At 37.7% G+C, this 23,564-nt stretch overlaps 2 protein-coding genes and 1 pseudogene across 19 annotated transcripts in view; 1 reads left to right on the top strand and 2 right to left on the bottom strand.

Moving 5' to 3' along the window:
- R3HDM1 (R3H domain containing 1) overlaps positions 1-22,098 on the bottom strand; it is a 207,876-nt gene extending 185,778 nt beyond the window's left edge. For 12 of the 13 annotated variants that reach the window (XM_047873299.1, XM_047873295.1, XM_047873292.1 and 9 more), the window contains exon 1: positions 21,560-21,723. The gene's annotated coding sequence lies outside the window, so the exon portion shown is untranslated. Of the gene's footprint in view, positions 1-21,559; positions 21,724-22,078 lie in introns of those variants that run through there. The other variant, XM_047873290.1, reaches the window with a different exon arrangement.
- On the bottom strand, positions 3,881-15,339 carry LOC125171647 (BRCA2 and CDKN1A-interacting protein-like; annotated as a pseudogene).
- The window catches only part of ZRANB3 (zinc finger RANBP2-type containing 3), a 311,003-nt gene continuing 309,305 nt past the window's right edge, over positions 21,867-23,564 (top strand). For 4 of the 6 annotated variants that reach the window (XM_047873302.1, XM_047873306.1, XM_047873305.1 and 1 more), the window contains exon 1: positions 22,484-22,681. The gene's annotated coding sequence lies outside the window, so the exon portion shown is untranslated. Of the gene's footprint in view, positions 21,938-22,342; positions 22,388-22,483; positions 22,682-23,564 lie in introns of those variants that run through there. The other 2 variants (XM_047873301.1, XM_047873303.1) reach the window with 2 other exon arrangements.

Genomic DNA, 23,564 nt, shown 5'->3' on the forward strand with positions numbered 1-23,564 from the left:
AGGGCAAGAGTCCAAATCACTGATTTTTGTATTCTCAAAGCCAAGGCTCATGCCAGGTATTCACTAAATGTTTTTTTTTTTTTTCAAGTAATTGCTGACTGAACAAATGAATGAACAGTATAGTAGGACGAGACCAGAGAGTCTTAAATGCTTATTATTTTATTCAGTAGGAGATTAAATGAAAATAATTTATGCAATGTCACATTTAAGGGACAGTTAATTCCTAGGAAATAAAAAAATTAAACAAAATTAATTAGAAAATTAAAACAAAAAACTAATCTCAAAGCCCTAAAAGTGTTAAAAGTATACATAATCCAACATGGGCTGAATGAAATTGTATTATTAAATTCTCACAACCTATTAAAAGTAGGGTATTTCCACCACTTAAGGTTATGAATTTGGCTTTAAGATATAAACAGCTGAACTGCTTTGTGTACTTCTTCATATTTTAAACAGTTTTCATCTGTATATTTGAAGTTAAGAAATTAACAAATGACAACATGAAAAGTATTCTCGGGACCTTCTCATTTCCCCCTCAAGTCTACATTCATAACCTCTGGGGATCCTTTATGACATTCCAGAAAAAAAAAAAAAAGATAATTTTCTTAAGCTGAACTTGCTTTGCTTCTCTAAATATATATTTTAAAAGAGAGGTCAAGAAAATAACAAGACATGAGGTGCCTGGGTGGCTCAGTCAGTTGAGCATTTGACTCTTGATTCTGGCTTAGGTCATGATCTCATGGTTCGCGGGATCCATCCCTGTGTTGGGCTGTGTGCTGACAGTGCAGAGCCTGCCTGGGATTCTCTTTCCCCCTCTCTCTGTACCCCTCTCCTGTACTTGCTCTCCTTCTCTCAAAATAAATAAACTAACATTAAAAAAGAAAAGAATGAGACAATATAATCTTAAATCTTCACATACGAGAAGGGCCCAATATCTTTGAATCTTTCAGGACTCCATATGTTGCCTAAAATTCACATTCTTGAATTCTCAATTCTTAAAAATTCCTATTTTTTGAATTAAGCCATAACCTAATACTACATGAGTAGTTATAATTTTTCTCTCCCTCTCTTCCAGATATTATTACTTTATAAGATATTTGATAGTACAAAAAAAAGTGACAAGTTGACTATAGAAGACAAATTAAAAATCAACTTCCTGATAACCACAACTGAAGTATTAAATGCATCAAAAAACAGTAAGACAATGAAATCTGAAATCAACTATCTTGCCCAAAAAAATGTTCAGTAGTTTGCCTTAAGAGGACACAACTTAAAATCCTTTAGTTTCAGATCTTTGCCCAAACTTAACTTTCCACTTTTATTTCTCCTCAGTCATCCTCAACTGCAGCCAAGCCAGAACACTCACCTTTCATTACCTATACTCACTGGTTCTCTTTTATTATTTTTTTAATGTTTATTCATTTTTGAGAGACAGAGTGCGAGCAGGGGAAGGGTAGAGAGAGGGAGACAAAGAATCCGAAGCAGAACCAGGCTCTGAACCGTCAGCACAGAGCCCAATGTAGGGCTCGAACTCATAGACCATGAGATCATGACCTGAGCCAAAGTCTGACACTTAATTGACTGAGCCATCCAGGTGCCCCATGGTTCTCTTTCTTTAGAATGCTCTTTCATCCATGTCTGCCTAATGAATCAAATCTGTTCTCTAAGGTCTAGCTCAAACTCCAATGGACCCTTTCTTACGTTGTCTTTATCTGTTACATGATCTACTTTCTTCCTCACAACTTTTCCTAACTTCTTCAGTCCAGCTATTTCTTATTCTTTTGAACTTCTCAAGCATTTATTATTCAGTCCTTCATTTGGCACATTACTGTTTGCTCTCATTCTCTCAGATAAATATGTACAGATAAAAAGTAACTAGTTTTGGAGACAAGGGTAGTTACTCCATAACTATGGACAAGTCTTAATAATCCCTTGTAAAACATCTTACTATGAATAATTCATGAGTTTCCTCAAGTTAAATTAACAAGCTGTTTTATTTCTCCACTGTTATTGTATGCTTAGAAGACAAATTATAATGGCAGACTTGCCACAGTATCAATTAAAAAAATACCCAGCATCTCTTCCAAATACATATTTTGAATACATGCAGTTTACCGTACATGCATTATACCTCAATAAAGCTAAAAAAAAAAAAAAATAGTAAGGCCTTTGCTCTCCATCCAAAGAATTTTTGGATGAAATATTATGGTGTGGATAATTATACTGAAGACTGTATTGCTTGATAGTATGGCCCATACAAGAGTTGGCTTGAGTTTCTGGCTAATGGAAATACCATGAGGCTATAGTTATGTTGGGATACACCTAAATTGCTAACTTTCCAGCCATTTCTTAACTAACTTCTTAATTATGTACCATTGGTGGTAAAAGGTGATCAAATCACCCTCTACAAATAATTAGTGCACATTCTTTACTTTATACTGAGTCAGATATGTTGCTTTCATCTTAAAGGCAGTCACATAATTAGCAAATTAAAAAATTTTAAAACTTGAATGGGCATCTCTGATACTGGTATAAAAGTACATTTCTCAGGATGCCTGGGGTGGCTCAGTAGGTTATGCATCCGACTTGGGCTGGGCTCAGGTCATGACATTACAGTTCGCGGGTTTGAGCCCTGCATCGGGCTCTGTGGTGACAGCTCAGAGCCTGAAGCCTGCTTTGGATTCTGTCCCCCTCTCCCTCTGCCCCTCCCTGGCTTGCACTCTGTCTCTCTCTCAAAAATAAACAAACATTAAAAAAATTTTTTTAAATACAGAATTCTTACAAATGCCTGACTTAAAAATATTCTCAAATCCCCCTGACCCCAAATAAATAAGAACTAATGGTATCACATTCTATCCTTCTGTAACATAGCCTTGGAATCTGAAAGTACTTCTTCCACCCCCACCCCCTACCCTGCCATTAGTTCTTGCTCCTAGTTCTCACGTATGAAGAACATGTTCATGAGTTTCTCCTCTCCTGTCATCAAACTCAAAGGGAAGCTCAGTTTTGCTCACTGCCCTCCATCCTGAGACCACCCAACTTCCAGAAACTTATTTCACTTTGCTATCCCATACTCCCTTGCTCCTAAGAACCTAACATGCATGTTATAAAATACTCCTCTATCATTACTTTAAGGAGAAGGATGGTGTTAGCCTATCAAAAGAAATTATTCCTCTCCTATTTTAACTTGCAACTCACTGTCCCATTAAAACAATGATAATGGGTTCTGGGTTACAGAGAAACACCAGCATTCTGCTAGGATAACATAAATGTGCTTGACCTTGAAATTGTTAAAAACGTATTTCCAGGCCTTTTTCTTGGAGATTCTGATCTAGCAGATAGCAAGTGTGTATTTAAATACTCTAGGTTAATTGTCAGTAGCATAGCCATGTAATTTATTGTCCAAAGCAGGGCACTTCAGAGTGAAAGAGGCTACTTTTATAAGTATGCCAGAACAACAGGCATCAACAGGGACTGTCTTAGGCAAACTGGTGACTATCCTATTTATCAGGTAAGTTTGGAAAACACTGATGAATTAGTCTCTCTCCAATTCTCCAATATAACATACGTAATGTGTTCAAACATACAATGGCATTTTATGTGACAAATAGAGCCTAAATACTGAGTAATTACAGAGTTCATAAAAGGTATACAAACAACATCTAGATATCAAGGTCTACATAAAATCAACAGGAGTCAATAATAAATACATGAAAAGATGTTCACCATCTTTAATCATTAGAGACATGCAGATCAAAACCACAAGATATTACTGCACAACCACTAAAATGGTTATAATCAAAGACAGACAATGACAAGCAGTGGGGAGTATGTGGAGAGACTGTAACCCCCCTCATATTGCCACCAGGAATGCAAAATGGTGCAGCTACCTCAGAAAACAGTTTATCAGCTCCTCAAATGGTTAAACACAGAGTCATGATATGACCCAGCAATTCCATTCCTGGGTATATACCCAAGAGAAACGAAAACATACATCCACACAAAAACTTGTTTGCTTATAATTACAGCAGTGTCATTCACAATTGCCAAGAAGTAGAAATAACTCCAATGCCCCTCAGTTGAGGGATAAAAAAAATGTGGTCCATACAGTGGCATATTATTCAGCCACAAAAAAGGAATGAAGAACTGATTCATGCTACAACGTGGATGATCCTTTAAACACTATGCTTAAAAGAAAGTCACAAAAAGTGACATACTGTATGATGCAAATCTACAAAGACTGATTGTAGGTTAATGGTTCTCTAGGCCTGGGGGAGGAAGAAAGGACCACGGAGCATGACTGTTAAAAAAACAAAAACAAAAACAAAAACAAAAAACCCCCATATTCACTAAATAGGCTTCATGTCCAGCATGGAGCCCAATATGGGGCTTGAACTCATGACCCTGAGATCAAGCCCTGAGCTGGATCAAGTGTTGAACACTTAACCGACTGAGACACTCAGGTGCCCCTCTTTTTGAAGTGATGTTCATGTTCTACAATAAGATTATGGTGGTGACTGCATAATTCTGTGAATATACTAAAACCCAACGAACTGTAAACTTTACATGGGTGAATTTTATGGTATGTCTGTTATACCTCAATTAGGCTGTATAAAAATATCAGTAGGAAAAAACCCAAGACTGGCCAATAAATTTCAACACGGTTTATATGTCAGATTATATAGAAACAAACAAAAACACCCATGCCACATCTGGAAATCTTATGGAAATTTTTAACAGTGCTTGATCGACAGCATCTGACCTACTCATACTCAAATGCATATTCATGAAAACCAAGTCCAACTCCTTAGTACCTTTAGGATCTTAATACACCTGAGTTGTATTCTGGTGCTCCTCAATCCCCAATATCTGCAACACTGCACATCTCAATTTCTGCCTACTCCCTTCTTTCATGGCAATAATTTATAAACATTCTTGTGAACCTGTATTGTTGAAAACTTATGTAAATCACTGCTGTTTGCTTTCGCCAGAACACATTTATTGAGATCTTGAATTGGATAAATCTTACCTTCCAAAAAAAAAGTAATCAAATTCTGTAATTCATTTCAGTGTGAAATATACTGAATTTCCTCCAGGTTGGATAAACTTTAGTCAGAAAGACCATTCCAGATATAAAGAAAAATATTCCAGATAACCAGGAAAACTATTCATGGAATAGATGTCAAGCACTTTTTTTTTCCATTATTTAAAAATAAAAAATGGAAGTTTTTATTGAGTTCTAAATTACTACTCCACGTTTTCCTTCTTACTGGAAAAGCTCTTCATCAACCATTCATAATTTGACCAAAAATTTTTTTTTAAAAGCTATTTTGTAAATGTGTCACAGACACAGGTGACAACCCTACTTTTTTGTAGAGGCCTTAATCTGAAAAAAGTGATGAGTTTTTCAGTAAATCTGAGCTGTTTTCTGGTAATTTTACAAAAATGAAAACCAGCCCCCTGCTGCCCATGGGAAATGGGTCAGAGAGAGAGATGCTCTTTCAGTTTACCCATGATTTCATCCATCTTGTCACCTGGAATCAACATCACAGTTTGCAAGGGCTTCATTGGGACGTTGTCAAAGGACCACCTGCCTCCCAGACAGGTGTCGCTCTCTTCCTGCACCTAGTAGTTGAACTTCAAGATTGCCTTCTCATAGAAAATTTCTTCCTCTGCACTTGCAAACATTAACTCATCTTTTTCTTGGCTGCTCCATTTCTTTTTGGGATTGTTTTTTCCAGCTTCCACAAACGTCTTGCTAATCAGAAGGTAGAAGGAACACTCTCCACACAGCTTGTTCGTTCCGTGTGCCTCTGCCAGTTCTTTCTGGAGCTGCTGGTGCATGGGCAGCACGATCTGAGGAGGAACGTTAATGAACCTCTCGCTGAGGAGAAAGCCCACAGGCTAGGAGGCGTTGTTGAAAAGCGCGTCCAGCTGTTCAACCGAGATCTTTCCACAGCTCTTCTTACAGGAGCTCAGGATCAACTCTTTAATTTGTTCAGCACACTGCGTACCCTTTCTTTCAGTTAAATTGAAAAGACTTATGAATCCAAAAATCTCATCTTCATCCACATCGTCATCACTGTCTTCTGAAACATCTGTTTGCTTAATCACACTCCCGATGTGGTTTTGTTGAATTAAGAAATCAGTTAGTTCTGCAATGTTCACAGGAGCCTTCAGGAAAAGCTGCTGCAGTTAACTTCTTAATTCTGACATAATCATTATCTGAGATGGAATACGCTTCAAATTCAACATTCACTTCCTCGTCGACGCTCTCGTCGTCTTCATCCTCTTCTTCGTCACTGTCTTTATCGTCTTCGTCCTCATCCTCCACTTCCTCTTCTTCCTCATCTCATGGGACCGGAACACCTGGAACCTGTGGAGCCCCACTACCCAAGGCATGCCACTTGGGCCTGGACGCCACACAAGCCTCTGTCAAGCACTTTTAACAACAAACTAGCAATTAATTTTAAAATGTTCTACTTCACAAAATGTACTACATTAAAAAAATACATCCTGGTTTACAAAATAAGACATGTTTTTTTCTGTAACAACTTCCCTAAAAGCCACTTTTTTAAAAAGTTTATTATTATTATTATTATTATTATTATTATTATTTTGGGAGAGAGAGAGTAAGCAGGGGAGGCAGAGAGAGAGGGAAAGAGAGAGAATCCCAAGCAGGCTCTGCCCTGTCAGTGTAGAGCCTGACACAGGGCTCAAACTCAACTCAGGAACCCTGAGCCCAAATCAGGAGTCGGAAGCTTAACCGACTTAGCCACCCAGGCATCCTCTCTAAAAGCCACTCTTAATACACAACCTAAATAAACACAGTATCTTTGTCATGAAAAAAACACCAGACCAACAAGCAAATGTCATTCTATAGTCTCTCAGTGACTTTACGTGGAATTTAAATTTTGGATTAGATCAAGTCAGTGAGTTAAAAAGAATGTACTATGCTTTCCATACTATTACAATGCATATTTTCTCACCAGTAGACACACACAAACTCTTGCACAGTACACATAAAACAAACTCTTTACTAAATAAACTGAAATTATTTTTCAGTTATATCATAGGCAATGTATGCTGACTTTTCAATTTCTTAATTAGCTCACTGAGTGGTGTAGGCTCATTTATAACTTGGTCATAAACACTAGCATTTGAATCAGGAGGGAAGGAAGGTCTGCTAAGTACATAAGTAGTTTCGAGCAAGTAACATTAGAATGTCTAGAAGAATAAAGTACTGAGTCTGTAGTAAGCATGATAAGCAATCTATCTTGAAATATTCCCCAATAAACTTGCCTCCATTAAGTTCTGGGGCCAAAAAAAAAGGGGTACATTAACTGATCTGATTAATTCCTTTATACTTGGTATAGTACAAAGTTGGACTTGTAGTTTAGAGATGATTCTTGAAGTCCTGGCCAGGCCGTTAACTTAGTATCTTTGAAGCACAGGATGTCAGATGAAAAGCTGTGAGAGAGATGAGATCAAGACAAGAATGCTTGTATTCTTTATAACAAGACTTTATGATAGGATATGTAAAAGCAATTCAGTTAATGTTACCTGACCACCAACTTTCACTTGGTTCTGTATTTTGCATTTAGAAGGTGTAAACCCCACGTTATCCTTGGAAATGCATATATTGATATATTTCATTAAAAACCACCAAGTGAGACTCTTCTTTTTCTTTTCAAAAAATTTTAAGTAATTTCTACATCGAATGTGGGGTTTGAACTTAAAACCCCAAGATTAAGAGTGGCATGCTCTACTGAGTGAGCCAGCCGGGCATCCCTGACTCCTTTTTCATAGCTCATTCTTTAAGCTGCCCTATCTTTAAGCTAATTTGTTCAATGATGAGAGGAAAGGAGAGAGCAAGTAGGAAGTAGAGAAAGCAAGAAAAGGAAATGGAAGCTGCATCCATTTAGAATATGGAAATTTTGACTCAAATGGATTTCTACTAAGTCATGAGCTTCTTGAAGGCAGAGGTATGTCTTTAAGGACAGAAGCAATTTAATTAGTAGCCATTTCTGTGATCTTAGTGGAACTTGTTTGTTTCACAAACAAGAACATCAATTATCCCTTATCTTAGTACCAGCATTTCTGTAAGCATTTTCACAAATGCCACATAAACCAAGAGAAAACAACATGAGAAAAGATGAATAATTTCCTCTCTAAAATTAAAGTACAGGTGTTAGATGCTAATAGAGTCCAAGTGGATATGAACTGTATTTAACATTTAAATCAATCCTCTTAAACTGTCGCCTATCTTATTACTGGACTTTCCATTTCAGTAGTTAGGTAGACTCAACTGAAAAGTTGTGTAGCAGCTGCAGGTAGCTTTCAGAAAAGCCATCAAGCAATTTTCACGTGCCACAAACACAGCTTAAAAACTAGACTACAAAAGACACTTTACACTTTTTAAATTTTAAATTTCAGAATCAGCATTCATTAGGTATAAAATTAACACTCACAAAAAGCCATGGAATGTATACACTGGACCTTATACATAACCCTTTCGTGTAATGTAATATGGCAACCAGAAAATTTCATTCTTTATTTACCTTAAAAATTTAATAAAACGTTAAGAGTTGGAAAAGGCCTTCTAGATCATGAATTTAAGAGTTTAAACTTGGGTCTTTAAAATTCCAAAACAATTACAAGTAGAAGCAACATTCTTTGTTTAAAAATAAACAAAACACACAGTACTCTTGCATAATAGACACAAAACACAACACAAAACGTCATGTCTCTCTGGATTAAAGAATGAGTCATATGAAAGATAATGTCAAACTAATATATTCTTAAAAAATGACTACCTCTAAAATCAGTGCATATGTTGAAATCCTAACTTCTAGGAAAAACCTACACTTAATTACATCTAATTAACATAAATACCCGATTACCTAAATTACATGGACTAGGAAACACAGGTTAATCTTAAAATTTCAATAAGAATATTCAAAACTTTAAAAAAGGGGAATGATTTTATGGTTGGGTCAGCACAGCATGTGACTCTTGATCTCAGGGTTGTGAGTTTAAGCCCCATGTTGGGTACAGAGATTATTTTTTACAAAACGGAGATGATTTTAAATAATCTTCCTACCTGCTCTTTGTATTACTAAGAATAGCAAGAAATGAAAGTTTGACAGTATTCTCAGCTAAATTGTGACTTAATATTATATTGACAAAAATTCAAGAACTAGGAAAAAATGGAATAAAGAAATAAATGAATGGATTTTTGTGCTATAATATTCCATGTTAGTAGGTGTTTCTAATTTGAATATTTAAAACTTCTTGGGGCGCCTGGGTGGTTCAGTCAGTCAAGCATCTGAGTCGTGATCTTGGCTCTGGTCATGATCTCATGGTTTGTGAGACTGAGCCCTGAGTCAGGCTCCATGTTGATAGTGCAGAGCCTGCTTGGGATTCTCTCTCTTCATCCCTTGCTTGCTCTCACTCTCTCTCTAAATAAATAAATAAACTTTAAAACAAAAAACAAAGCAAAACAAAACTTATTCTCAAATATTCTCATGAGTCAAAGAGCTTTATTTATAAAAGCTAAAAACCAGGAACAGCACAGGGGTGGCAATCAGTAGAAGAGAAAAACGAATTGTATATTTATGCAATAAAATTCTATTCTATAGTAAAAACGGAAACATTCACACATGTAACAACGTAGATAAATGTGAAAAACATGTTGAGTTAAAGAAGACTTACACAAAAGAGTACATATTGTATGAATTCATTTATATAAGGCCCAGCACTAGAAAACATATGATGAAAAAGAATCAAAACTTTTGGTTGTTGTTTATTGGCATGATGGTAATGTTCTATACCTTGACAGGCACCTGGGTCTATGTATACAATTTATTGAAATTTCACTAAATGGTTAAGTTCTTGATTTATGCATTTCTATGTGTATATTTACCCATAAAAAAAAATCAAATACTGACTGAACTCTAGTTAATTACATGAATGCCAAAGTGTTCAGGAGTGAAGTGATCCCTGAAATTTATTTTGAAATGTGTCAAAAAAAAAATGAGATGGATTGGGGTACCTGGGTGGCTCAGTCACTTAAGTGTCTGGCTCTTGATTTCGGCTCAGGTCATGATCTTACAGTTTGTGAGATAGAGTCCTGTGCTGGGCTCCAGGCTCACAACAGAGTCTGCTTGGGATTCTCTCTCTCTCCCTCAAAAATAAATAAATAAACATTTAAAAAAATGAGATGAGGGGGGCCTAAGTGGCTCACTCTTGGTTTTGGCTCAGGTCACAATCTCTCAGTTCGTGGGTTCGAGCCCTGTACTGGGCTCTGTGCTAACAGTGTGGAGCTTGCTTGGGATTCTCTCTCCCTCACTCCGTCTCTGCCCCCTCCAGCTTCTGCTTTCTGTCTCTCTCAAAAATAAACTGAAAAAAATGAGATGGATTGACAGATATATGATCAAACAAACAGTACAAAATGTTAGTAACTGCTGAAATGAGTCCTCTATCAAACTTTATGTTTGGAAAATTTCAGCAGTAGATCTCTAAAAGCAACCCAGATACTAGAAGACAAATTTAAATACAAGGTTAAAATGATTTTGAATTTAGCATTCTAAAACATCATTCAGGTATGATGGCAGAATAAAGACTTCAGGCATGTAAAGTCTGAAAAGGTTTACTTCTCAAGCAAACTTTTTAAGGAAAATACCTCAGGCTATTATCTAGCAAAATGAGTATTTTAAAAACCAAGAAAGAGGAAGGATCCATAGAATCCAGCAAACAGTTGATTCAACTTTGGAGGGCAGAAGGGAAGTCCCAGGATGAGGGCAGGACACAAGAATCAAAGAGAAAATCTCTGAGGTAAAGAAGTATCCATGATGGGAATGCAAGCTGGTACGGCCACTCTGGAAAACAGTATGGAGGTTCCTCAAAAAACTAAAAATAGAACTACCTTACAACCCAGCAATTGCACTACTAGGCATTTATCCAAGGGATACAGGTGTGCTGTTTCGAAGGGACACATGCACCCCCATGTTTATAGCAGCACTATCAACAATAGCTAAAGACTCATAAATACGGAGAACAAACTGAGGGTTTACTGGAGGGGTTCTGGGGGGGGGAATGGGCTAAATGGGTAAGGGGCACTAAGGAATCTTCTCCTGAAATCACTGTTGCACTCACTATATGCTAACTAATTTGGATGTAAATTTAAAAAAATAAAAAATTAAATTAAAAAAAAAAAAAAAAAGAAAGAAGTATCCATGAAATAGAGACTGAATAACTTTGAGGGTATGGTGATGGTACACTATTGCTTGCCAATCAGAAAAAAAGGCTGTGAGAAACTCCAGAATTAAAAAGTCACAGAAAACCCATGCTTCCAACGTGTAACAAAACAATTTGACATGATATTGATAAATTGATGGAAGCATGAAAAAGAATCCATTTGACATTTGGTGCTAAGAACATTCTAGCTCAAGAGACTCATGAATCCTGATAATAAGACAGCAGATAAGGGAATGATAATCAACTACTGATCCACTGTACTGTTTGATTTTTATATGTAATGCACTGTTTTAATAAAGCTTTTAAAAGTGCAAACTTTCCAAAAAGTTCATTTTAGAAATGTAGTAAGTTTTACACTGGTTCAGTTTTCATCTCAGTCAAAAAGAAAAGTTTACCATCTGTTGATGTATTGAATAATAAATATTTTTGATTTCAAAAGACACACAAGGTGGCAAAATTATCCAAATTAAAAAAATAAACAACCTGAACACATTTCTGAAATCAGCTTATCAAAATGATCTAAAAATAGCTTTTAAAACTATCCTTCAAGACATTTCTTTCCTATGATTGTACCACCTTATAAAAGATAAAAACCTAAAACCACAAAGATACCATTATGGTCTAGCTGCCTGGTTCTGTGACAAGATCTAATTTGCTTTGAGGATTAGATCGAGTTTCTCACCAGCAATAATATGGAATACAACCTGGTAAGCCTAAGGTGGTGCTAAACAGCCAGGGGGAGTAAAATTGGGAGACACATACTTACTGAGGGCATCTATAGAGTTACTCTTCCTATCCCTTTTTCCCTCTTTTTAGGACAACTGGGCCAAGCAAGTGGGTCTTAGGCCTGGGCAGGTAAAGTCTCCCATCCCTAACCATACCTTATTTTCTACTCTCTGGGGGCAAGGAGGGAGAAGGAGAGCCTATAGATGACACTGATATTGATGTACATTTATGATAACATTTCAATTATGCTCTCCTCCTCCAACTGGATCTTCTCTCCTTTGACTATACCCTCCTCTACATCAAATACTATATACATATATACACATATACACACATACATACACGTATATATACACAAACATAAACACACACAGCTATACAGATATGTACGTATCTATATATATTCACATTTATAGCTATATACCTGAAAACCCAGAAACAAAGAAATAAGAGACAAGAAGTCCCTTAGGAATGCACTCCTGTCACCAGAGTAGTTCAAGCAAAGGCTCAATGACTTTTGCTTGATTGCTGTCCTGTCAGATCCTCATAATAGCTGGCTGGAAAGGCCCAAGCCAGGTATCTCCCCTTGTCCTCATTTCAACTCACTGGAAGAAGAAATGAAAAGTAGATAACTTTAGGACAAGCTGCCACTGGACTGATCTTGAGAACTACTGCGGTTGGACCAGAAATTCTCACATTTCAACACAAAGATTTACCTATCACTCTATATAAATGCATCTTTTGGTTTAGTATTGAAAAAACAAGAAATCCTTTTGGTTTAGCATTAAAAAGACAAGTGAAGATTAAAGATTTAGGTTTAGACTTTGCTAATGTCCTTTAAAATCCAATACATTTGGAATTAACAGGCTCTACAGTGGAAATGATTCATTTGGCTAAAAATATGCATAGCCGACAGTCCCAGAGCCACACCTCAAAGTGTTCTTAATGTACTTATTCCTTTAAATGCTGTCTTCGGGAGGACACTGAACATCGGTAAACAAGTATAATTTCCATTTCCATCTCCTCCATTTCATGGCCTTTGTACTTTGTTCCTTCTACCCAGAATGTTCTTCACTCATGTATCTCATGGCTTGTTCTCTTACTTCATTCAAGTGTTTGCATTTTCAAATGTCAAGAGGTCTTCCCTGATCACCCTGTCTCAAATAGACTGTATACCTCATTCTGTCAATCTTTAAGCTCTCAACCTTTTGTATTCATTACAATAATTTCTGTATTTCTATCTGACATTATATTTTATATATATTCCATTTCTTTGTCTCACCCATAAGAAAATGAGATCCAGGAGGGCAAGGGCATTCTCTGTTTTACAAAACCAATACAAAGTAAGTTTTCAATAAATACCTGCTGAATGAGTGAATTCACACTTTTCATTATTTTGTATAGTAATAATCGTATCACTTTAGCTTTGCATACAAATGCCAAGTTAAAGTTACTACTGTAATGACATAGAGTTCTAGTGGCAAGAATTATTTTTTTTTAGAACTTTATACATGATTTGGTCCAGTATTTATAGAATCATTAAAAAATTGGAGTCATTTATGATTTAATTTTATTAATTTTAACAGGGGGGAAAATGCTAAAGGAACCATTCTCTAATTTAAGGCAGAGTTTTTTTGGTTTCCTTCATTCTTCAACATTAATAGCAGGATGAGTAAGATGACAAATGATCTAAAGGAGGCATCAATTTTACTTCATTTCTTCCACCCCCCCCCCTTTTTAAAAAAAGATTTCATTTCTCAGTAACCTTTAAACCCAACGTGGGGCTTGAACTCACAACCCCGAGATCAAGGGTCCCACACTCCACCAATTGAGCCACGCAGGCCCCCTTTTACTCCCTCACTTCTGATAAATTCTTTTACCTTCTTTGTTGACCCTTCTTCCCTTCCCTTCTTCACTATCATGATTTGTAGCTATAAGGGCTGATAATAAAAGACTAAATGAAGAAAACTCAACTCTTAAGTAAACACCACCACAATAAACCAAGTTTACATGAAGGTTACCATGCTGTGATATGTAAACTTTTGGGGGGGGGGGGTGGAAATTAGCTAATCCCATACAATAGAGAAGGGTTGACAAGTCTAAATTAAAGACAAGAATCAGTTCTTTGGTGGTTTCTATATACTCCAAACTTCACAGGCATGATCTTGTTTCCTCCTTTCAAAGTATAGTGTCATTACCTCCATTTTACAGATGAAGAAACCTGAGAGGCTAAATTACTTGCTCAAAATCACATCAACTGTTCAGTGGCGACTTGTGATTTTTAACCAAGTCTTTGAGTTTCCAAACATTTATTTCTTCCCACTGGACAAGCTGTTTTCACAATGTGGTCCAAGGACCACTGTGGATCAAGATCCTGTCAAAGGGTCCATGAGGTCCCTCACTTTTCTTCTATCTGTGTGTGGCCAAATTATCTTCTTAGATTTCAGCCAAAATCACATGTCCAATGAGAGTGAATACTACAGTAGATATAACAACCCAACTTCTCCTGATAAGCCAAACGTTAAGAAGATTTGTAAAACTGTAAAACAATCCCATTCTTCTTGCTATTTTTTTATTTTGAAATGTTATTTTTCATAAAAATGATTATTTATATTAACATGCAATGAGTTTATTATTCTTTTTAAGTGAATCACTACACGTTAAAGACATTTTCATTTAGTACTGTTAAAATGGTAATATTCTCCAAATTGCCCAATTGACCTGTTTGACATAATTCATATCAAAAATCCAAGCTGACTTCTCTGCAGAAATTGGCAAGCTGATCTTAAACATATGAAAACAGATAAATAGCCAAAACAATATTGAAAAACAGCAAAGTTGGAGGCAAACCCTAATTTCAAAAAAAAAAAGTCCTAATTTCAAAACTTGTTACAAAGTTTCATAATCAAACAGTGTAGCCAGTGGTACCACTGGCCTAGTGATAGACACAAAATCAATGTGGTAGAATTTAGAATTGAGAAATAACCTTGCACATTTATAGTCAAGAAAGGAGCCAAGACAATTTAACTGGGAAAGAACAGTGTTTTCAACAAATGGTGTGGAGATAAAAATGATATCCACAGATAAAATGAATTTGAACCCCCTATCTCACACCGTAACCAAAAAATAACTCCAAATGGATCAAGGTCATCATCCATATCACAAAAAGTGTATCCTCCCCAAGTTGGTGGTCTACACTTTTACTTCTAACCTCCTCACACTGCTTTAAAACATTTACTACTTTTGCATTAAAACATTTAGTACTTTCGCATTAAAAAGTGGAGGGTCATACAGTAACTACAGTGTTACTTAACAAGCACTTACATCACTTTCTTTCCCCAAGTGATTCCTCATTTGCTCGTTCTATATATCTTTACGAGATAAATTCTTTTATTTTGTCTTACAGATATTCAATATGCTTAAAATGTAAGTATCTGGTTAAATAATGAATATATAGCCTCTTGACAAAATCCTTTTAGCAACTGGAAATGAACAATATAGATAACTAATGTCAGATTCTTTAATTTCTATGAAGACTTGGAAAGTGAAAGGGCAGCAAGCCTTTATTTTTATTTTTTGATTTTTCTTTTTTTTTTTTTTAATTTTTTTTTTCAACGTTTATTTATTTTTGGGATAGAGAGAGACAGAGCATGAATGGAGGAGGGGCAGAGAGAGAGGGAGACACAGAATCGGAAACAGGCTCCAGGCTCCGAGCCACCAGCCCAGAGCCCGACGCGGGGCTCGAACTCACGGACCGCGAGATAGTGACCTGGCTGAAGTCGGACGCTTAACCGACTGCGCCACCCAGGCGCCCCCAGCAAGCCTTTACAAAAGGATGATGGAGAAAGAATTGGCATTTAGGGAAAACAAGGCAAATATAAGGAAAATGGAAACTGCATCTTGGAGATATTTGACTATCAGTATTTCTATTGTGCTCCAATGCATGTGAACATGACTTAGTAAAACCAACACAAATCAACAATATAAAATGTATGAATGGCATTTTGCAGAGGCTATTTGCTTAAAAATATACTTTTTTCAATATTATACATATTATACAAAATAATTTCAATATTATATATATGTAAAGAATGGGTTTTTTTTGTGCTTGACTTTGTATTTTTTAAATAATAGTACATTCACAGGGAGTTGCAAAAAATAGTACAGAAAGCTCCCATGTACTCTTCAGTTTCCCTTGATGATAATGTTATATAAGTACAGTTGAACATCAAAACCAGAGACAGATATTGATATACAACCTTATTCAGATTTTGCCAGTTTTGCATGCACTCATTTGTTCTGTGTTTCTATGCAATTTTATCACATGTAGATTTAGGTAACTACCATACAATCAACATACAGAACTGTTCCATTACTTCAAAGATTCTTCATGCTACCCCTTTATAATCACAACCATTCTGCTCCCTCAAACCCCATCTCTTAATGCCTGGCAACCACTAATCTGTGCTCCATCTCTATAATCTGCCATTTTGAGTATGTAAATGGGACCACATGGTTGCTCTATTTTAAAACTTTTATTCATGGGGTGCCTGGGTGGCTTTGTCATTTGAACATCGGACTTTGGCTTAGGTCATGGTCTCATATTTGGTGAGTTTGAGACACACGTTGGGTTCACGGATGTCAGTGCAGAGCCCGCATCTGATCCTCTCTGTCCCTGTCTCTCTCTGCTCCTCCCCTGTCTGTGCTCTCTCTCCAAAATAAATAAAATTAATTATTAAAAACATTGTTTTATTCACTTGGTGTAATTACTTTAAAATCCACCTAGGTTGCTTTATCAATGTTTCTTTCTTTTTACTGCTGCGTAGTATTCTATGGTATGCACGTAGCAGTTTGTTTAACCATTCACTCAATGAAGGGCATTTGGGTTGGTTCCAGTAAAAAGATACTAACGTATTTTTAAACATAGCAGTTCTGTAATAAGAAATTTCCCCAAAAGCACCCTAAAAATGAAGGCCTTTTGTTCATTTAAGTCATTGCTTTGGAAACATTTACAGTTTTTTCCCCACATTAAACCTTTTTTTTTTTTTTTAACGTTTATTTATTATTGAGACAGAGAGAGACAGAGCATGAGCAGGGGAGGGGCAGAGAGAGGAGGAGACACAGAATCCGAAGCACGGTCCAGGCTCTGAGCTGTCAGCACAGAGCCCGATGTGGGGCTTGAACTCACAAACTGCGAGATCATGACCTGAGTTGAAGTTGGACGCCCAACCGACTGAGCCACCCAGGCGCCCCAAACCTTTTTTTTTTTAAATTAAATTCCATAGCTTCTCTCTCTATTAAGAAACAAAGCATCAAGGTAAATCTACAGTTAAACCTCTAACTCAGACTATAAGGTGGTATCTTATACCAGTTATGGAATTTCTTTCACGCAGAAGACCTGTTAGTGAAGCTAATTATACAACTAGCCCACAAAATTAATTTTTATCTGTCATTGATCAAACTAAAGCTGGGAGAAGTCAATTTATAGTACTTTAAACTCTGAGGCAAGGCAATATCAAATTATTGCCTTTCAAGAAGAAAGGTCAAGAATAAAAACAAATAGCAGCGCCTGAGTGGCTCAGTCAGTCAAGTGTTCAACTCTTGGTTTCGGTTCAGGTCATGATTTCATGGTTTGTGAGATGAAGCCCCTTGAGGGCTCCAGGCCGACAGGGAGGAGCCTGTTTGGGTTTCTCTCCCCCTCTCCCTGCCCCTCCCCCACTCATGCTCCCTTGTGTGAGCGTGCATGCTCTCTCTCAAAAAAAAAAGAATAAAAACAAATGTAATGTAATTTATTTTGCATACTTAATTTCTTTTGTAGAGAAAGTACTTTCAGGGAGCTGTAGATGAAAACACTAGTCAAGTAGGGTATAAAAACAATCATTTAAACATAAGCTTTAATACTTATGAAATAAGGCACAAAAACTTCATGATTTGCTTAGAGAAGTGAGCTTACAAAAGAAATCTTTAAGAAGGCAAACAAACAGAAAAGTTCATAAAGTATAGGCTTTCAAAACTCATGGGAATAAAAAATTAATAGGCATGTGTAGAGACTAAGATGGTAAGTATAGGCAAAATATTCAAGGATAAAATCTGGGAAAAAAACAAACTGTTGGAAAATAAGGTAAAGAACTAGCTTTCAGTTAGGATTGAATAACTCATCTGTTATTTCAACCATCACCCAACAACTAATTGAATTGAATTATGCTTCCATTCTTACATCTTATCAGGTATAAACAAATTTGCTTAATTATATAACATATACTTATTTGAGAAGCAAAGTTAACTTAATAAAATTTTGTTTGATTTTATGATTTGATTCTTTGCACGTCTGTATTACTAGTAAACATGAGATTTCACAAGGATTAAATGCAAGATTATTTTACTTTGGAAAAAAAATGACTATTATACTGAGAAAAACTGACATGCTCCTTTATCCCAGTTTAGTTCAGTTACAAATAATAACTTATCATCATTGTATACATGTGTGAATACAGAGTACTGATTCTGTGGTTTGGAACTACAATAGCCATTTGAAAAGTTCATTGCCTTTTGTAACCACACCTTTTAGACACAGGATCTGTCAAAGAGTATTTGCAATAGATCATCAAGTGTTAACAGTGAAATTTTCTGATTCAAATAGCAATGATACATTACAAACTCATCAACTCATTATTGTAACATTTTCAAGAATGGAGAAAATAAAAGTATTATCAACTCTCAGTGCTTCTCTATTTCTGAAGAATTAAAACTTAACATTAATTCAAATGGGTATAATTGGGTATTCTAAAGTGCTAGTACCAGAAAATCTTTTATTAGTTGGCAAGGCATGGAAGTGCATTTCTTCTGCACAATTTAAGGAAACGTTTTTTCAATTTTGTAAAATATTCTGCTGCTGCCATATAAGACTCCCCAAAGGAGCATCCAATCATACTGTGTTTGTTCACTATTCAGCATAAGGTATGGCTGCCTTGAACCCTGGCCAGGCATTAGTGTCCGAAGACTTCATAATACAACTTTTCATGCTAAACTCAAATCTGTCTACAGGTACAAACTGCAAAGACACTAGTATGTATGAAGACCAATACATTTTCAAAAGTGCCTGAAAAGCTAAAGAACAATGTGTCTGGTATATTATTTCACAGAAAAGAAAAACCCAAGTATGGATAAATATTGAGAATTAAAAACAACAACAAAACTGTAGTCCGCCTGTGGCTGAATGAATTCAAATGACTTAATCTTAACTCTGCAAGAGTTGCTTGTCAGCAGCCTGATAGCACATTGAATATGGATATCAGGTATATAAACCAGACCTTGAAACATGTATCAACTAACTAAAATTTAAAAGATACTAGGAGAATTTATCACTACAACAATTTACCACGTACTTTCTCCCCAAAATAATTCACTTGAAATATATTCCACAAACATGTGGATTTTAATGCACAAGTAAAAACCTTCTATAAAATAAACAACTCTTCGGTATCTGGTAACCAATTTCCCACATACCTTTTAATTTAAAAATGGCTAGCTGCAAACTTTACCAATTTAAGCCCCTACATAAATGAAAACTCCCATAGTGCTCCTCTGCCTCACAGAGCAAGTTTTCAGGCTGCAACATCTTGTGCGTGTAAATAACAAACTCATTCTTTTAAGCATGAAAATATGTTAATATTTAATAATACATACTATGTGTTAAACACAATCAATGGTAGGGCCTTTATATACTCATCTCTAATCCTGGCAACTCCAAGAGTTAAGTGCTATCATCCCAATTATATAGATGAGGAGATTGAACTGAAACTCACAAAAGGATCCCACACTAATCAGAGAATGCACAAGCCTCCTATATTTTCATCAGTTCTTTCTGTACATGAAGTATATGAAACCCGAAAGCATCAATTCTGTAATTTATCAATTAACCAACAAGTTTTAGAAAAGACTAAGTTAAGCAATGGGTACTTTGTGGGGGAACGGAGGGAACTTACCTTTCAGGGTTACGTGTTCTCATATGTATATATATATATTTTTTAGCATATCCTGAATCTATGGATCTATGTAATTCTGTATGCAAGCGATTTAGTTATGGAACAGGTAAGATCATTAAGCCAGTAGGGTGTCCCTAGACCCAAAAGAAATGGTCTGTCAAAACTCTGATTATTCTTCAGAACCAAGTTTACTCTAGTAACAAGTTGAGCCTCAGAAGTATGCCTAAAATGTTATCCTTGACACAGGCAGGTCTGCTACAAATTACAGAATCCATTATTTAAGGACATATTCACCCAAGCAAAAAACAACAACAACAACAACAAAAAAACCACCCAACAACAAAAAAGGTGTGAAAAGATGAGCACCTAATCAGTATGTGACAAAGAAACATTTGCTCTCAAAAATAGCCCAATATACCAAATTTTATTACAATGTGTTCAATTACTCCAGTTACACTGGTATTCAACCATGTTAAATATTACATAGATCTTACTCTTTCCAATATTACAAACAGGTTAGCTTCCAGTTAGACTTTAACCACCTTTTCGTTACTCAAAAAGTTTTTGTTATCAATGACATCTAAGCCAAAAGCAAATGGTTTCTTCAGAATTACAACTAGGTAAACTAAAACCATGGAGGTTTAAATCTACATGCACATATTTCCCGGAAAATCTTACTAGAAAAATCATCTGCTGTTTACTAAGACTACTTGAGCAAGCACCTCTTCACCTTTTACTTAACTTTCTTGCTATCCCAGGACAATTACACACGGGACAAGACAGCCTCAACAATTTGTTCCCACATAAAAGCAAGCTCAAAAAGCAGAGGCACTCTCCTCTGCACCTAGTAACAAAAAAAGAGAACAAAAAACTTCAAAAACACAGGTTTGAGCCTTGGGCTCAACCATAATGTGTGTAAATCCGACCCCCGGGGTCCGTGGCACTGACAGTCATTCAACTTTCTTTTCAATATTCCCATTGTGCTTTTCCTGGTACCACAGGCAAGATGTGCCTACATTTTTCACCAACTGGTCGGAACGCCTGATTTTCTTTCTAAAAATTCTCCCAGTGCGAGGCCGGGGGCCGAGGCGTGGTGTGGGCCGGGGAGCCGGAGGCACCGGCGCCAGTCACCCGAGAGAGCAGAACCACGCACGGCACCCGCTCCTGGCAGGCCTGCTGTGGTTGGTTCCTGAGTCCCTGGGGCTGCAAGGGCAGCAAGCAGCAGCCATGGCAGGGACTCAGGAACCTTTCCCCTGCCTCCTCCGCTAGGCCTCGAGGGGTTTGCTTTTCACATGGCCCCCGGGTGGGGGCGGTGGGCACAAGGTAGTGGATGCAGCTGCAGCCGCAGCGGCGGGCCAGGCGAGCCGAGCTCCCTCGGAACCCGACCTCCTGGCGGGCTGGCAGCAGCAGCACCTCGGCGGGGCCCCGGCTGGAAAAGCGATGGCTCGGCGGGGAAGGCCACCTTCTCACACACATCTCTCCCCTGCCTGCCTCCTTCTCCGTTAGCGCTACCGGTTGGCGGGCGGGGGAGGGGAGCGAGGCGCGTTATTCCCGGGGAGCTGGAGGGGGGAGGGGAGGGCATCTCTTACCCGCGTTACTGAGGAGGAGGAGGAGGAGGAGGAGGAGGCGGTTGGAGCGCGGCGCGGCGGGGCGACGGCGGGGCTGGGTGGGTGCAAGTAAGAGTCTTACGAAAGGGAATTAACCCCATCACCAGCCCGGACACCGGCTCCAGCGGCAGCCGCGGCTGGCAGAATCCCGCCCCTTCCCACCACGCACTAGCCCCGCCTCTTCGTTCTCTTTGAGGAGCAGCCGACAAATCATAGGTTATACATCCTCTGAGTGACATGAGGATCATCCAATCAGGCCTGAAAAAACTGCCTTCTCTCCACCCCTTTATCTCCTCCCGGGCCGCGGGAGAGCCGTGCCAAATCTTCCTCCACCCTCAAGGGAAAAAGAACCAATCAGTGGTAAGTAACCGCCCTTGAAGGACGCAAAGGACAACCAATGGTAAAACTAAGAGGACAGCCATTTTGCCCACTTGTAAAAAAAGCCACCTTTTCCCACGAGTTGGGAGCCTGAGGTGGAGGAGTTCTGGGAGTTTTACTGACCTGAAGATATTGGAAGGACAACCGTATTTCTTCAAGGAATAGTTATAGATCTTTGTAGGAATAAATAAACATTACCATCCTCCATGTGGAGGGAAGTGAGGAAAGCTGTTTAAGGGCTTGGCTCCTCCCTTTAGCGGTAACGGGTTTTAAGTTGAACACCTGGTTTCTCCAGCTTCAGTGGGAGAAGGCGGGGTTACTGCTGTGTTCGGTCTGCAGGCGACTACACTTCCCAATGCGCTTTGCCCCCACCTCTGTCCTCTCCTACTGTTACTTCTCCTGGGGCCTGACGGGAATTGTAGTTCCTGGGAGGTACGAATGGCATCTTGTTGGCCAATGAGAGGGAATAAAATGTAAAAGATTTGGAGTTTGGGGCGGGGAACCAGTTTCAAGTCTGTGGCGAATCCTTTTCGCCACCCTAACAGAAGAGGGAAGGCAGAAAACGGTAGTCAGAGAAGAGTTTTCTCAGAATGCCGTAGGGCTTTTAGATTCCTAGTATTTTAACTTTCTTACTTTCAGTTTGGCCCTTTGAAGTCACTTCCGCTTTGGGGCGGACGCGAGCCAAACCTGTGGCGGGAGTTGGAGATACTGCAGCGAATACACCAGGTGTGGCTTTCGGAGTGGCGTGGCGGGCAAGTCGGTAGTTTTTTGCTAGGGAGATAGGAAGTTGAACGACATGTAATTGTATTTTAGGAAAGAGTGGGTAATATGGGATGGCGGTAATTCCGAGGTTCATAATGCCATAATGCTCCCCTAATCTTCAATCCCAGAGTCCCAATTTGCTTATCTTTTGATTGCTCACTATTAGATTGCACACATGTGTTTTTGGAGGGTGCCTGTAAGGTTTTTAGCCGCTTTGCATGCATGAAGCATGGCTTCAGGTCTTCCTTTTGACTGAAGACGGGCTCAGAAGTTCTGAGCTAACAACTCCCACTTTTACAAACACACTTCTAAACGCTGGTTGGAAGGAGATAAACTACAGAAGGGCACAGGATTGATACTCAAAAATGGTCCATTACATTCTTTTTTTTTTTTTTTTTTTTTGAGTTAAGCATCAGTGTTGTGGGTCCAACAGAGCATGATCTCTTGTTTTTTTGGTTGAGTTTTTAATCTTAATTTGAGTTAACACACAGTATTACTTTCAGGTGCATAATATAGAGCTCTTGTTTTTTAATGCAGTTGAGATTTTCAGTATAGGTTTCTATAGATGCTTAATTTCGTTTTTTCGTTTTGTGATGAGTTTTTCCAGTATAAATCAAGTTAAGAACTAGTAATTATGGCCATTTTATTGGGTGTTTCCTCAGCCAGGAATGATATTAAGTGCTTTAAGTTTTTCCTGCAGGTATTGTTATATGACGTTTATATTTGAAGAAATTGGTGTTGAATGACATTCTTTAAGACTTTAAGGCCTTGATCAGTTAACTTTGGAGCTGACATTTGTATCCAAGTCTGTCTCATTCCTGATCTCTTAATCGCTAATCCTGTTTCT

The sequence above is a fragment of the Prionailurus viverrinus genome, chromosome C1 (assembly GCF_022837055.1).
Source record: "Prionailurus viverrinus isolate Anna chromosome C1, UM_Priviv_1.0, whole genome shotgun sequence".
NCBI classification, from domain to species: Eukaryota; Metazoa; Chordata; class Mammalia; order Carnivora; family Felidae; genus Prionailurus; species Prionailurus viverrinus.